The 16,660-nt window shown below is 37.6% G+C and overlaps 1 long non-coding RNA gene across 1 annotated transcript; it reads left to right on the forward strand.

The window, feature by feature from the left end:
* Nucleotides 1–10,172: 10,172 nt before the first annotated feature.
* On the forward strand, nt 10,173–13,018 carry LOC136849654 (uncharacterized). Its single transcript, XR_010856346.1, has 2 exons — nt 10,173–10,823; nt 10,860–13,018. It is a non-coding gene; the product is annotated as an uncharacterized lncRNA (long non-coding RNA).
* Nucleotides 13,019–16,660: the final 3,642 nt, after the last annotated feature.

Consider the following 16,660-nt stretch of genomic DNA (forward strand, 5'->3'; position numbering starts at 1 on the left):
CCAAAATCCCATAATACCAATTTGTACAATAGCCAGTTCTGTCCGTGTGCAAGTTCTTACTGTTCTTTTGAACAACCTAAAATTCTTTTACTGTATATGAGAATTACATTCTATGGAACACCCTAATGTTCATGCTATAGCCGCCCTTGTCCATGCGTGAGCAACTCACAAATAACCTGTTCTTTGGAACTAACAAACCACCAAACTCGCTCTTATGGGATCTTTATTTACTTTTAGTTTACCAGTATTCCTTTGAGCACTTCACCCCATTCCTTGCAAACAACTAATGTCCTATGGGGCCTCTAAAAAACCTGTTCCTTCCGAGCATAAAACCATACATCATTCATGCCATAAACTTGTTCCTTTGAACAAACCCTCTGCACTTGACGATGACCCGTATTGCAAGTAATTAAAAAACTTAAAAGCCTAATGAAGCTGGCGTATTCCACTGGGCTTCCCCAACAACAAAGATGCACATTGAGTGCTGTCTTTCACGTCTGCTAATCGCGACTGGAAGCAACTATCAAACTTACTAAGAGTGCCACCCTCGCTGGCACTTCCCACCACTCAGTCTCTGGTATCATCATCAGAGCCACTACCAAGCATTCAGCTTAGTGCCAAACGCATTCTTGTGAACAAGCCTTTGTCCTTCGGGACTACCCAGTGGGTTTTCTTTCTTTCATCTTCTTGCCTATACCCTGCCTTGGTGATTCCTTTAGTCTAACAAACTGAGGACCTATCTTGGCCCTTCTTTCCTACTTTCTACCCTGGTGGCTCCACAGACTAGCAACCTGTGGGTCCATCTCGGTTCTCACTTCATATTACCAAGCCTCTTCTAAACTCCAAAATTAAAATTTACTTCAATTCAGTAAATGAATTTGTCTGGCACTCACCACTCTAGCCACTATAAATTGCAGAATAAAATACGGCTTAGTATTTATTGTTGTACCCCTCAAATGGCATCATGTCTACCTATTCCAAAGATTACCAGACCGTCCAAGGGCTCAGACAGGCCAGGGGTCTCTGGGGAGAGTAACTGGTTGCTAGGATAGATGAACAGGTAGCTAGAGCAAAGAAGAGAGAGAAGAGAAGAAGGAGAAACAGCGCCAACTCGAGCTCAACTTGGCTCGGAAGAAAACCACTTTCGTTAAAGCAGAGAGGCAAGCAAGAGAAGAACAACAGAGCCATGAGTTGGCCCTTGAGCAAGCTTGCCATGCAAATGCCATGGCACTCAACCAAAAATAGGAATAAAGAAAAATAAAAATAAAAACCCCAATAAAGCATAGTACCCTTATACAGAAATGGTCAAACAATGAACCTGACTCAAAGGCCAGATCACATAGAGAACGCCTTTGAGAACTTCACACCCAATGCAACATAGATAGCTTTAATATTAAATAAGCATATGAGTGAAAAGGGTTTAGTTGCGCTTCATGCTTTGACACCCATGGAATAAGGGGATCTTGCTGTAGTCCGGAGGGCTGTCAACAAAATACAAAATCAAAACCAATGGAATTTAAAATTGGAGCAATAAAATTAAAAGAATAGTCAATATGATTGGAATTATCAAAAGGGACACACTAAACAAACTTTATATTAGAAGCTCATGACGTCACAACTCTTGATGAGCTCTCGGAGCTAAATGCAGCTGGAAAATTTCTTCCACTACAAATATAAAGCACAAAATTTACCTAAAGATAAAAATACTTAAGTAACCACTAAAAATGAAATGCTGCCATTTAGCCAAATAAAACGATGGGCAGGAAAATAGTACCCAATTATCTGACAGCGACTCAAACCCATTCCAAGAAGGTTGGACATAAAAATCTAGAACAATGCCATTTATAAATTTGGGTAATAACCAGAAGATACCAAAAACCTATACTCAAAATAAAAACAAATATAAAAATTCTAAATAACAATAAAAATATAAATGAAAAATTAAAATAAATCAACCTCTGGGGAACCATTTAAGTGAGACTACAGTAATGAAGTCTGCAAAGACTGCCACAATAAAGGACACATGTCCAACAAATATGTACATTGCCCCAAATACATCCTCTCCAAGGGTCGTGCAGGTAGCCATTGAACCTCAACGGACTACTGAATGGCTCAGCTTAGATGACGTGGCTGTAGCTCCCATTGATATGGGCTCTGAGATAAGCCTCATCACACACGACCAAGTACCACCCGCCACTCCTATCCAGGAGGATGAACGAATCACAATAATATTATGCTGGTTTAATGGTTATTCCATGGATCTAAATACGGTAAAAATAAATTGTAAACAAAAATAAAAATTTGCATATGTGAAAACATATTAATTCAGGGTAAAAAAAAATTATAAATAAAATAAACGCAAAAATAATTTGCTTCTAGGACAAGATTTCCTGCAATGGAGAGATTCCACAATACAGCTGTGATGAATGACAGCGATACCAATGGGAGAATCCACTACCCAACCAGCCCCTCCAACCAATGAACCTCTACCACCGTACGTGTCATTAGGTGACATCCCGTGGCTCCAGGAGTTGTCAAACATGGATTCTATTCCAGAACCACCTGTACCAGCAACCACTCTCCTAATCACGGGAGTAGAAGCCACACTCCCTGAATGACATGGGGATAATTTGACCACTGCCCAGGATGAAGATCCTAAAGTACAACATATCAGGGAAGAGGCCCAGCATAATCAAACCAACATCACCAACCTCTCCACTGTCGACTACCTGTTAGAAAACAACGTGTTATACCATATTAATAGGGAACTGCAAGAACCCGCTCATATTGTGCATCGACAAATAGTGGTGCCAAGCAAATTACAGCAAAAAGTCATAGAATTGGCCCATGATGAAATCGGTGGACATTTTGGTGTCACACAAACCACCAAGGCCCTGTCACACAAGTTTTATTGGGTGGGATCAAAGAAGTCGGTCAAAGTATACGTATCCTCTTGCCCCACCTGCCAAATGGTGGGAAATCCAAATGAAGTAGTACCTAAGGCAAAGATACAGAACATCCCATCAGCTGGTGTCCCCTTCCGGGACATCATCGTAGACTACTGTACACCTCAAGGATGCACAAGAACCAAGACAGGGAACGTCCATTGCCTCATGATTATTGATCGATTTACTAGGTATCCCAAGGCCATTCCAGTCAGGAATAAGACCTCTAAAGCCACTATCAAAGTGCTACTGCATTTCTTTTGTCAATTCCGATTTCCAGCCACTATCCAAAGCGACAATGACTGTCACTTCATGTCGAAAGAATTCAGCAATAGTGTGACAGTCACGGAATCAAACTCATCCACTCAACTCTGCACCATCCCAAGAACCAGAGAATAATTGAGAGGTTCCATCAATTACTCACTTTTAACTTATCCAAGCTCCAACATGAAAGTGGGGGAACATGGGAAGACAATCTATCATATGCCCTGATCGCTCCAACAAGATTTAAAGACATAATTGCATATTTACTTGGGCAGAAATTTAAAAAAAAGCAGGATGAGGGAAAGAACTCCCAGAAATACAAAATAAACTATGGGCTGCATGGGCAGTGGCGCAAGCAATGGAGGCAGCATTGCAAGAACGAGTCAAACTACGATTCAACAAAGAAGCCATTATGAGAAGCTTTGTGGTGGGCAAAAAGCTTTGGTAAAAATGGACTGGGCCTCAAAATTTATAGAAAAATAGTTTAATATTTATAGTATACTGGGGAAAAATGGAATGTTGAATTATTTGGTCAACTGCGGACAAAGAAGAGCAAAATGGCTGCACATCAACTAGATCAAGTCGTACAAAACGAGGGAGAAGGAGGAGGAGAAAAACAACTTAAACCCAGTCCCAAGCCCCGTAGTGAGCAGCATTACTGTGACACCTACCCCTACAACTAACTCCGAGGTGATAACCCAATTGCAGTGCATCACCCTGGGTCTTGATGACGAAAAATGCCAAGACAAAGAAATCTGTTGCTAAAATATCCTGAAGTAACTCAAGACCATCTGGGATGTACGGACATCTTACAACACATGATAGAACTAGAAGAGAATACCAGACCTATACCCCAGGGATACTATACGGTAAATCTTCAGAAGGCAGAAAGAATTAAAAAACAGGTTGATATGCAACTGGTACCTCGTTCTGATTAGTGGACCTGGGTTTGTTTAAATATGCACATATAAAATTTCTTCATATTTAAAAACTTAGATCTTAAGGCTTTGTAGTGACAAGCATATCCAATTAAGCGCAAAAAAGTCGAGAAATAAAGGGTATTGTAACTATTACAATTAAAAATGTATCTGGTAAAAAGTGATGTAGTAGATTATACATATATATTTCAGCCTAAAAAAACAATAAAAATCGAAATCCACTTGGCTAACAATGGGTCTATATAAATTCAGCTCTAATATATATATCTGAAAACGAAAGATATATGTATGTATGAAAGGCAATAGACTTTTAAAAATCGTGGTCAGGTCGACAATGGTGCCTCGTTCTGATTAAAAGACCCGGGTTTGTTATAAATTTAACAGCCTAAAACAAAAAAAATTATAAAAAGAAAAAAATTTATATAAATTTATATATATATTATATATATATATATATATATATATATATATATATATATATATATATATATATATATATATATATATATATATATATATTGTCAGTATGTGTTTAATTTAATGTAAATTAATTTGTTTTGAATAAGTCACATTGGCAGTAATTATTCTTTTGGAATGTAATGACCCTGTTTCCTCCTCCCCAACATTTCTGACTTCTTGTATAGTTTTAATTACAATGAGCTTGTTTTATTTTCACGTGTGGTGTTGGCTTATCGTCCGGAGCTGTATTCGGCGCTGTCTCTCGAGGACTGAGAGAGTCGTTTTCTGGACCATTAATATTGTGAGGGTTGGACTTATTTTGGAGTATCCCCGGATTACGAGATCTGCCTTTCTCTAGTTGCTGCTACTGACCTCCTTTGAGAAATTGATTATTCTTCAGTCTACGCCCTTGGCCCAGTCATTTTGCCAAGGGGACCTCTCTGCCAACTGGTAAGGTGTGATTACCTGTCGGACGGCCGTGTCCGTTGATCGTCTTGCGACGTTAAAGTGATTTACTCTTCAGTCTGCGCCCTTGGTTCAGTTATTTTGCCAAGGGACCTCTTACGTTTGGTAAAGGTCTAAGGTGTATTATTCGGACTCCTCCATGTCCGTGATTTGTCTTGCAACGTTAAAGTGTCATTCCACAGTTTTACAGCTCACTTAAGGGAAGCAATTTATTTTTTTTTTTTGATAAATATTTAGTGTGTAATAAGTTAGGTTATTCTGTCTTTTCGACATTCTATTACTTTCAGGGCCCTCTCTTTAAAGTGTAATTGCATAGTCTGTCTTAATTTGGTGTAAGTGTGTTTGTTATTCGATGTTTTCAGTGTGTGGTTGATTTTTGTGTTTATTTAATGTATTTTGTAAGAGGCTCAGTGGTCATTTCTTTCTAAAAGTTTGTATTAAATATTAAGGTTTTATTGTCAGTTTTTCTTTATCCTCCTTGATTCCATCTCTGTACACTCTGTTGCAGCCATTCCACCTATTGTGGACTTGGTCGTTAGTGACTTTATTTGTATTTTAAGAGACTTGTGTATGTTTGATGGGCGTGGGCCCATAACATTTGGCGACCTTGCTAGGATTTATCAGATCCTATAGTCACTAGAGTGTATAGAGTGGATTCTTGGGGTGTTTGCAGCATAGTAATACCTTCTCTCCTATATTTTTGTGTTGATCGGTGTTTATAATTTTTTTTTTTTTTGACCGTGGTAGGATATTTGTGTGGTTATTGGTGTACAGTGTATTGGTTTGTTTTTGGGTATATTTTGTGAGATACATTTATATATTTACTTGTGTGCAATTAATTTACTATGGCTGATTTGAATATCCCGGAGCTCTTGAGTGGAGAGGGGTGGCAGGACAGGTTGGCAGACTTGAATAAGCCTGATTTAGAGTGTGTAGCAGAATTTGTTGAAATTGAAAATCCTGGGTCTGTTAGGAAGGTCTTGTTGCTTCTTAATGTTTATGAAAAGGTTAAGGTGATGAAGGCAGAAGGTAAACCAGAGACTAGGCAGGTGGAGGAAGCGGTGTCAGTAGAAATTTTAGATAGGCAGATTCAGTTGAAAAGAATGGAAATAGATCTCCAAAGGTTGAAGGCTGAGGAGAGAGAGAGAGAGAGACAGCACGAACTTGCTATGCAAGCATTGAGTAATAGGGTTCTTCTTCTTCCCAACATAATGTGTCTGCAATGCCTTGTATTAATCTAACTGAAGCTCTAAAGTTAGTCCCAAATTTTCAGGAAGTCAACGTGGCAGAGTTTTTTGTTTCTTTTGAGAGGATAGCCTCAAGGTTGGAGTGGCCAAAAGAGTATTGGACCACTCTTATTCAGAGTAAATTGTTAGGTAAGGCCCAGAAAGTTTACGTTACCTTGGACGAAGATCTTTCCTCAGATTATGATTCTGTGAAGGCCATAGTTTTGAAGGCTTACGAGTTGGTACCGGAAGCTTACCGACAACGCTTCCGTAATTTACAGAAGGAAAGAGGGCAGACTTTTGCAGAGTTTGCCAGGGCTAAAGAGCAGTTTGCTGGCGACTGGTTAAAGTCTAAGGAGGTGACAGACTTTGAGAAATTAAAAGAATTGATTTTGATTGAGGAGTTTAAAAGGTCCGTGCCTAATGAGGTGAAGGTACACCTCGAAGAGTTAAAATTAGAAACTTTACAGGAGGTGGCTATTGCAAGTGATGAGTACCTCCTCTCTCATAAAAATGTGATAGGGGAGGTACCCAGAAATGAGAAATCTGGTTGGGTGAGAGTTAACAGGAGTAGTAACCAGAACAGGTATAATAGGCCTAATGATAATTATGGTTCTCGTACTACTCCTGTTAACAGCTATAGAAGGCAGACCACAGATAACCCGGAGAAGTTGAGAACTGTGACTTGTTTCTTCTGTCATAAGAAGGGACACGTCAAGAGCATGTGTTATGCATTTAAAAGGTCACAAAGGACCGAAAGACGACCGGTAATGGCCATTCGAAGGAATGAGAACGAGTCAGTGGCTGAGAACTCTAATAATCAATGACTAGGCAATAAGTCACTGGCTCCTTTTCAGAAATTTTTGTCTGATGGTTTTGTCCGCTCTGGGAATTCGACTGAGCAAAGAAAGGTTAAAATTTTGCGTGACACTGGGGCTGCTCAGTCTTTAATTCTCAGAGAATCTTTACCTATTGATTTAGAATGTTCAAATAAGGAATATGTTTTGTTAAGTGGTTTTCCAGATACGGTCAGGTCTTACCCGGTTGAGAGTTTTTATTTATCATGCCCGTCTTTTTCAGGTTATTTAAAACTGGCCATTATTGATAAATTTCCTATTAAAGATGTGGATTTGGTGTTAGGGAATGATGTCGCCCTAATAAATAAAACTTTCCCTATTGTATTAAATTCCAGTAATGAAATATCTGTAGTCACTCGATCGAAGGCTAGTAGTGCTGACTCGGCAGAGTCGGTAGTTGATGTGGATTTGAGTAGTTTAGATCGTAGTGATAGCTTAGTTATAGATAGTGTTGTGTTGGATAATAAACTTAATTGGACTACTAAGGAACTTATTACAGCTCAGAAAGCAGATTTTAAAGACCTGCCAGTTGAGTCTGGCGAAATTACTGATTTGACTGTCCCTCGATTTAAGATAATTAATAATATTTTGTACAGAATAAGTAGACCTTTTGATGCCATTAACACAGGTTGTGAAATTGTTAAACAGATTGTGGTTCCTTTTGTTTATCGAAAGGAGTTAATGACATTGGCTCATGAAAATGGTTTGGCTGGTCATTTTGGTGTTTTTAAAACCACTCGTAAATTGTGTGAAAATTATTTTTGGCCTAAGATGAAAGATGATGTTAAAAAATTTGTAAATAGTTGTGATGCATGTCAAAAGGTCGGGAAGCCTAATCAACCAATTCCAAAGGCACCATTACATCCTATTCCTGTTGTTTCTGAACCTTTCAGAGAGGTAATTATTGACGTGGTTGGTCCTCTGCCGAAAACTCGTAGTGGCAATCAGTATATTTTAACAATTATGGATAGGATGTCTCGATATCCTGAGGCAATACCACTACGAAATGTAAAAACTGTTAAAATTGTTGAAGTATTAATTGAATTTTTCACCAGGTTCGGAATGCCCAAAGTAATTCAGTCCGATTGTGGGTCTAATTTTCTGAGTAAATTATTTAGGGAGAAGATGGCTGAATTAAAAATTAAACATGTGACTTCTTCTCCGTACCATCCTGAAAGTCAAGGTGTTTTGGAACGATTTCATCAAACCATGAAGTCTATGATAAAAAATATTGTTTGGTTAATGGTTCTGAATGGGATAAGGAACTACCTTATTTATTATTTGCATTTCGGTCAGTGCCGAGTCAATCTTTAGGATTTTCACCTTTCAGCCTTATTTTTGGTCATTGTGTGCGTGGTCCATTGGATGTGGTTCGTGAATCTTGGGAGGGGACGCCCTGATATAAATTTATTAGATTATGTTAGTAATTTGGGTGATAAATTAACGAAGGCTTGGAAGTTTGCTGGTGAAAATTTATTGTGTAGCCAAAAGAAAATGAAATACTTTTTTGACAGGAAAGACTAAGGAGCGTAATTTTGTAGTGGGTGATAATGTTTTGGTATTGCTTCCCATTCCAGGAAACCCTTTAAAAGCTTCATTTTCAGGACCGTGGAAAATTTTAAAGAAATTAAGTGATGTTAATTATTTAGTTGAAACTCCTGAAAGGAGGAGACCCTACCAGTTGTGTCACATAAATATGTTAAAAGCTTATAAAGGTCGTGACAAAGTTATTCCCGTGGCATTAGTTGGTGATACTACAAAGTGTAATGGTATTAATTCTTTTTTTTTTCCAGACGTAAGTAATTTTGATGATGATTGTTTTGATGGTGCCGAATGGCCTAATGATAATGAACATTCTTTAGAAAATTTTTCAGAAATGGTTTCACATTTGAATTTAGTAGAACAGGGATCTTTGAAAAAGTTAGTTTTTAGTTATAAGGATTTATTTTCGGATGTTCCAGGACAGACCACTGTCCTTGAACATGATGTGGATGTGGGTAACGCAACTCCGGTAAAACAATCCCCTTACAGGTTAAATCCATTTAAAAATGATGTTGTGGATAAAGAGGTTGATTATATGTTACGACACGGGCTGATCGAACCCAGCAACAGTCCGTGGTCTTCACCTGTTGTTTTGGTAAAGAAACAGGATGGTCAATTCAGGCTTTGTTTTGATTACCGCAAAGTCAACGAGGTCACAAAGCCTGATAGTTATCCTTTACCCAGGATAGAGGACTGTATTGACAGGATAGGGAATTCAAAATATATAACTAAATTTGATTTGTTAAAGGGGTATTGGCAAGTTCCGCTGTCCAAACGGGCACAGGATTTGTCAGCGTTTGTAACGCAGCGAGGACTCTACCAATGTAAAGTAATGCCTTTTGGGATGAAGAATGCTGCTGCAACCTTTCAAAGGTTAATGAATACTTTGGTCCAAGGTTTAGAGGGGTGTGTTGTTTATATTGATGATATTGTGATTTATAGTGATGACTGGGACACCCATCTTAAACGTATTAAGGCCTTATTTCAGGTACTTAGGAAAGCTGGTTTGGTTATAAACCTCAAAAGAGTGAGTTTGCCAAAGCAAAGGTTGTGTATTTGGGTCACGAAGTAGGATTTGGGAAAGTGGCTCCAAAACAGGCAAACGTAGACTCTATTAGGCATATTGAAATACCGAAGTGTCGCAGGGATGTCAGAAAATTCCTTGGTTTAGTAGGGTATTATCGTAGATTTGTTAAGAATTTTTCTGATATCGCTGAGTCCCTGACTAATTTATTACGTAAGAATGTGACTTTTGTATGGTCTAATGATGCCCAAAATGCCTTTGAAAAATTAAAGCAGGTCCTAATGAATTTCCCTATTTTGAAAGCCCCTGATTTTGACGTTCCTTTTCGCTTGCTACTGATGCGAGTGATGTTGGGGTTGGAGCAGTTTTGTTGCAGGAAGATGCTCATGGAGTATCTCATTCTGTTGCCTATTTTTCCAAAAAGTTATCCCGGCACAATGGAAATACTCGACTGTAGAGAAAGAGACTTTGGGATTAATTTTAGCTGTTAATCATTTTCAGGTGCATTTATCCTCTACAGGGACTCCGATTAAAATATTAACGGATCATAATCCGTTGATTTTCTTGAACAGGTTTAGGAATAAAAATCAACGGCTGATGCGTTGGAGCCTCCTGGTCCAGGAATGGAATTTTAGCTTTTCACACATTCCAGGCAAAAGTAATGTTGTCGCTGATGCGCTGTCACGCATCAGTGACTGATCGATAGGTTGATTTGAGAAAAACCTTTTTGTTCTTCGTTAATTATTATTTGTAAAGTTGTTTTGTATATATTTATATTAATTGATTTGATTAATCCTATAAATTTATTGAATGTACAGGTTTCCAGGTGTGTTGTTTCCAGGTGTGTTGTAATAATGTTGTGTCAGGTGTTTGTTTTGTTTATGAAATAATTTAGGATTAAGTATTTAAGATTAAGATGTTAAATGTCGTGATTTGCAGGTTTTTCTTCGGTGTCGTCTTTGGTTAAGAGTGGTTAAGGGTACTTTTGATTTCTGTTTACTTTAGTATGTGTTGTTGGTGGAGGTTAATTTTAAGGTGTTACCATTGTCTTGTGTATGTCCAGGTTAATTTTAAGGTGTTACCATTGTCTTGTATATGTCCAGGTTAATTTTAAGGTGTTACCATTGTCTTGTTTCTAGGTTAATTTTAAGGTGTTACCATTGTCTTGTGTATGTCCATTAATGATGTGTGTATTTAAGGCCCAAACCCGTTTAGTGTGAGGACGCTCTCTGAAGTGTAGAGGCACTAAAACTGAGTGAAGTGTAGTGAAAAGACGCTCTTTGAAACTCAATGAGTCGCAAAAACAAGTAGTGTTGAGTAAGGACGCTCTCTGGAGTGAAAAGAGGCATTATTGGAAAGTGTTGTGAAGGGCCACAATATTGAGTGTGTAGTAAATCATTGATATGTGGACAGTGTGTTACGTTTTTTTTTATTTTTGGTGATTGATGGTTAGTTTTTATAAATCATTAATCATATACTGTTATGTCCCTGTTCTTTGTTTATGCCAATGGTCCACATTAATTCTTTCTTTACATAGCTTAGATAGGTCACGGGCTCACGGGTCTGTAGCACAGCACAGCCGTTTTTTAGGCGTTACAGGCTGGTGTATGAGTGGTGACCTAGACTAAGTTAAGGTTAATCTATTAAGGTTTTGGTCCTTATTTTTGTTTGACTGATATTTGTATTTTCAGAATAATTTAGCCAGGTCACGGGCTCACGGGTCTGTAGCACAGCACGGCCGTTTTTTAGGCGCTACGGGCTGGTGTATGAGTGGTGACCTTGGTTGAGGTAACACTAGTCCCATTGTGGTCGATTTATATTTTTGTTGTCGGTTATCTAGGTTTAGTCTAATAATAGGTTAGTCTTGTTAACATTGCTACTCTGCTAACCTGTGCCCACCACTCCACTTGTGAGTTCATGGGGATATTACCATATTTCTTCGTATGTTGATACTGATGTTATTTTTGGCGTGGTCACTATAAATTATTTACTTGTATTAGCTTTAAGCCTTAGTATTAAGGTTAAGATTTGATATCTATTGACTGTATTGAAAGTGGTACAAAATTTTTTTGCCGCTATCTCTAATCTATTTTTGCCGGCAATGTGATATAGTATTTTTAATCACTTTTTGAGTTTTGTCATTAGACTTTAATTTTTCTTATTGTCCCTGTTTTATTTCATATAGATTGAATTGCTATGTTTGCTTTTGATATTAGCATTTTAATATATTTCTTTAAATTTTGAGTTAAGTTCAATACTTTGTAGAAAAATTTTCTGGTGGAAAATTTTTTTTTTGTTGGGTGAGGAGGTGTTAAATTTAACGTAAATTAATTTGTTTTGAATAAGTCACTTTGGCAGTAATTATTCTTTTGGAACGTAATGACCCTGTTTCCTCCTCCCCGACATTTCTGACTTGTTGTATAGTTTTAATTACAATGAGCTTGTTTTATTTTCACGTGTGGTGTTGGCTTCTCATCCGGAGCTGTATTCGGCGCTGTCTCTCCAGGTCTGAGTCAGTCATTTCTGGACCATTAACATTGTGAGGGCTTGACTTATTTTGGGATTACGAGACCTGCCTTTCTCCAGTTGCTGTTGCTGACCTCCTTTGAGAAATTGATTATTCTCCAGTCTGCGCCCTTGGTTCAGTTATTCTGCCAAGGGGACCTCTCTGCCAACTGGTAAGGTGTGATTACCTGTCGGACGGCCGTGTCCGTTGATCGTCTTGCGACGTTAAAGTGATTTACTCTTCAGTCTGCGCCCTTGGTTCAGTTATTTTGCCAAGGGGACCTCTCTGCCAACTGGTAAGGTGTGATTACCTGTCGGACGACCATGTCCATTGATTGTCTTGCGACATTAAAGTGATTCATTCTTCAGTCTGCGAGCTCACTTAAGGAAAGCAATTTATTTTTCGTTAGTGATAAATATTTAGTGTGTAATAAGTTAGGTTATTCTGACTTTTCAACATTCTATTACTTTCAGGGCCCTCTCTTTAAAGTGTAATTGCATAGTCTGTCTTAATTTGGTGTAAGTGTGTTTGTTATTCGATGTTTTCAGTGTGTGGTTGATTTTTGTGTTTATTTAATGTATTTTGTAAGAGGCTCAGTGGTCATTTCTTTCTAAAAGTTTGTATTAAATATTAAGGTTTTATTGTCAGTTTTTCTTTATCCTCCTTGATTCCATCTCTGTACACTCTGTTGCGGCCATTCCACCTATTGTGGACTTGGTCGTTAGTGACTTTATTTGTATTTTAAGAGACTTGTGTATGTTTGATGGGCGTGGGCCCATAACACTATATATATATATATATATATATATATATATATATATATATATATATATATATATATATATATATATATATAGTATATATATATATATTATTATATATTATTATTTATTATTATTATTATTATTATTATTATTATTATTATTAAATAAAAATTTTGTTGAAACTGACTTCACAGTTTTCTATAGAATATAAAAGAAATTAAATAACCTTCAAATACTCAGATTTGACAGTCACTTACCCATAGGGATTCATCAGCAGCATGTATAAGTAAAAGATCCTCTGAGACTAATCAATAATAGAGAGATATAATAATAATGGATGTATGTTATTGGGCAGACGAAAGTGGAAGAAGGCACTGAGATAAAAGTAGGCCATTCTGAGACTGTAATGAAGAGAAAGATAAATGGATGGATTGATATTATGAAGGCATGAAGGAAATTGATTAATAAATAAAATGTTGTTATGAATTCATGATGAAATGATTAATAAATAAAATGGTATGATGTGTTTAAGGGTATGAAGTTTAATGAATGATGGGATGTATACATAATAAAAAAAAATTAATGTCATTAAAATTCTACGTGATATAATAAATATATTAAGAAATAAATTAAATATCGTTAAAAATTTTAATACACTTAAAAACCAGATGACAGCAGAAATATCTGCTTCATCTCCCAAATTATCAGAGAGGCGATTTGCCCTGAAAATATTTTTCTCTTTGGTTAAAATATCTGGGGCAGACCACCAGAATGTGCTCCACTGTTAGTGTCTCGTCACAGTAAGCACATTCTGGAGGGCTGCTTCCTTCTAAAATAAACTGATGGGTTAAACGAGTGTGCCCAATCCTTAATCTGGTTAAAATAACCTCTGTTCGTCTGTCAAGCTGGAATGACGAAGACCACGGTAGTATATTATCCCTAATATTTCTATATTTCTTATTATTGGCAAGAAGAGGAGAAGTCCACCTTTCTTGCCATTTACTTAAAACATAAGATCTAATGGGACCTTTTAGATCTGTATGAGGCACTTTTCTGAAAGAGGTTTCTGATAAAATACTAGCAGCTTTCGCTTCCCTGTCTGCCATCTCGTTTCCGCGAATCCCCACGTGAGAAGGGACCCAACAGAAAGAGACTGATTTACGCCGAAAAAGCCACTCCTGAGTTTTTTGAATTAATGGATGAAAGCTATTAAATTTTTCAATAGCTTTTAAGGTGCTTCTAGAGTCTGAGTATATGACAAAATTAGAGTCACTACTTTGAAAAACTAAATCTAGGGCAGAGACTACGGCTGTTCATTCGGCAGTAAATATTGATGCAGAGTCAGGTAATTTAGCTGTGTACGCTGTATCACCAAGGATAACAGCGCAACCAACACCACTATCTGACTTTGATCTATCTGTATAGATCTTTGTAAAATTAGCATGGGAAACGTCGTGCTCTAAAAATTTTCCCCTAATCTCTTCTTCAGTGCAGTCTTTTTTGTTAAACAGTTTCTTACATACTAATGGTTCTGGAATAAACCATGGAGGATTTACAGGATATTCTACCTCCAGAACTTTCTAGGATTTAAGATGATTATTCCTAACATCCTCATTCAGTCGAATTTGGAATGGTTTAGAAGCTCTTGTACCAGAAAAACTTTGAGAGTCTGTTTCCTTTAGTAGAAAGGAGGGATTTTTGGGAGCACTTTTCATTCTAGTCACGTATTGCAACCCTAGCTCTTGCCTTCTTAGATCAAGGGCAAAATGATTTGTGTCGACATATATGCTTTCAACAGGCGAAGTTCTAAAAGCCCCTGAGCATATTCTCAACTCCATGTTGTGTACAACATCCAGTTCCTTTAGCTTGGTTTTACAGGCTGAGGAATAAATTTGACAGCCATAGTCTAGCTTAGATCGACACAGAGAGTCATATAGCCTCAGAAGGGATTTCTTATCAGCCCCCCAACTAAATCCAGAAACAACCTTTAAAATATTCTTAGATTGTTTAACATTAATCTTTAGGGCATTTATGTGGCTAGCCCATGTTAATTTATGGTCAATAGTCATCCCCAGAAATTTTACTTCATTTTCGTAAGGAAGGATGGACCCTTTTAAACTAAGTGTGGGAACCTCCTCCACACACAGGCACCGGGTGAATCTTACTGCAACTGTTTTGGAAGAGGAGAATTTAAAACCATTCTTATCAGCCCATTTAGTAATAGCATTAATAGACTTTTGCAAATGTTTACATACAGACAAGGAATCATATCCTGTGCAGTACATTGTAAGGTCATCGACAAAAAGCGAGCATTTAACAGGGGGGGCAAAATTTTTTCAACCAAACTATTTATTGCCACTGAAAAGAGTGTTAGACTTAAAACGCTTCCTTAGGGAACTCCTTCCTCCTGCATAAAAGGTTGGGAGAAGGAGTTTCCTACTCTTACCTTAAAAAGTCTGTCTGTCAAAAAGGAATATATAAACCTGATCATTCTTCCACATATGCCCATCTTGTGCAATTGTTTCATGATGCCAATTCTCCAGGTAGTGTCATATGCCTTCTCTAAGTAAAAAAATATGCTGATGGTCTGACACTGTTTGGCGAATCCTTGCTGGATTTGGTTGGTCAGCCTCAGCAGGGGATCAAGGGTGGAGTGGTTTTTCCTGAAACCAAATTGAAATGGCGATAGTAATCCTTTGGTTTCCAGGTGCCAAACTAGTCTAGTATTTATCATTTTCTCCATCAGCTTACATACACAGCTGGTAAGAGCTATTGGTCTATAGCTGGTGGCTTGGGACGCATCTTTATTAGGCTTTTTAATGGGAACAATTATGGATATTTTCCAGTCCTTGGGTAAAATTCCAGTTTCCCATATTTTGTTTATAATCTTGAGTAAATATTTTTTGGCATCATCTGGGAGGTGTTTAAGCATTTCATATACAATTGTATCCTCACCTGGAGCTGTGGATTCACTTGAGGAGAGTGCCTCACGAAGTTCTCTTAGGGAAAATTTGTAGTATAGTTCAGATTTTCCCGAATCAAAAGTCAGAGACATTTCAGATTTCCTAATTCTTTGAAATTCTGGAGAATAAATGTTAGGGCTGGAAACTTTAGAAAAGTGTTTTCCTAGCTCATTGGCAACTTCAGTTGGGCTCTGTGATTAGAGTGTCATTTATTTTTAATGAGGGTAATGGTGACGCAACAAATTTTCCACTCAGTTTCCTTATTTTACGCCACACCACTCTTAGTGGGGTCTTGGAGTTTATTCCATTAATATAGTAAAGCCAACATTCTCTTTTGGCTATCTTATAAAAGCGCCGCTGCTTGGCTAAAGCACGTTTGTAGATTAACTTAGATTGAGGGGAGCTACTAATTTTGTAACGTCTGTAGCACTTCCTAGTCACTTTTCTCAGAATATCACATGTCTTATTCCACTAGGGAACTGCAGGTCTAAGAGGTTTGCCTTTTGTTTTTGGAATCGAGCCTTCAGCACTCTTCAAAGTAGATTCAATAAAGTAATCATAGGCATCTAGATGAGAATGAAAGGACTCAAACTCCCTATCTAGATTGACACCCTTACTGAATTTATCCCAGTCTGCGTCCTTTACCTTCCACTTAGGTAAAACTTTAGATGGAGCATTCACAGCATATTTCAAATGGATCGGATAGT

This window comes from Macrobrachium rosenbergii, chromosome 21, assembly GCF_040412425.1.
Source record: "Macrobrachium rosenbergii isolate ZJJX-2024 chromosome 21, ASM4041242v1, whole genome shotgun sequence".
NCBI classification, from domain to species: Eukaryota; Metazoa; Arthropoda; class Malacostraca; order Decapoda; family Palaemonidae; genus Macrobrachium; species Macrobrachium rosenbergii.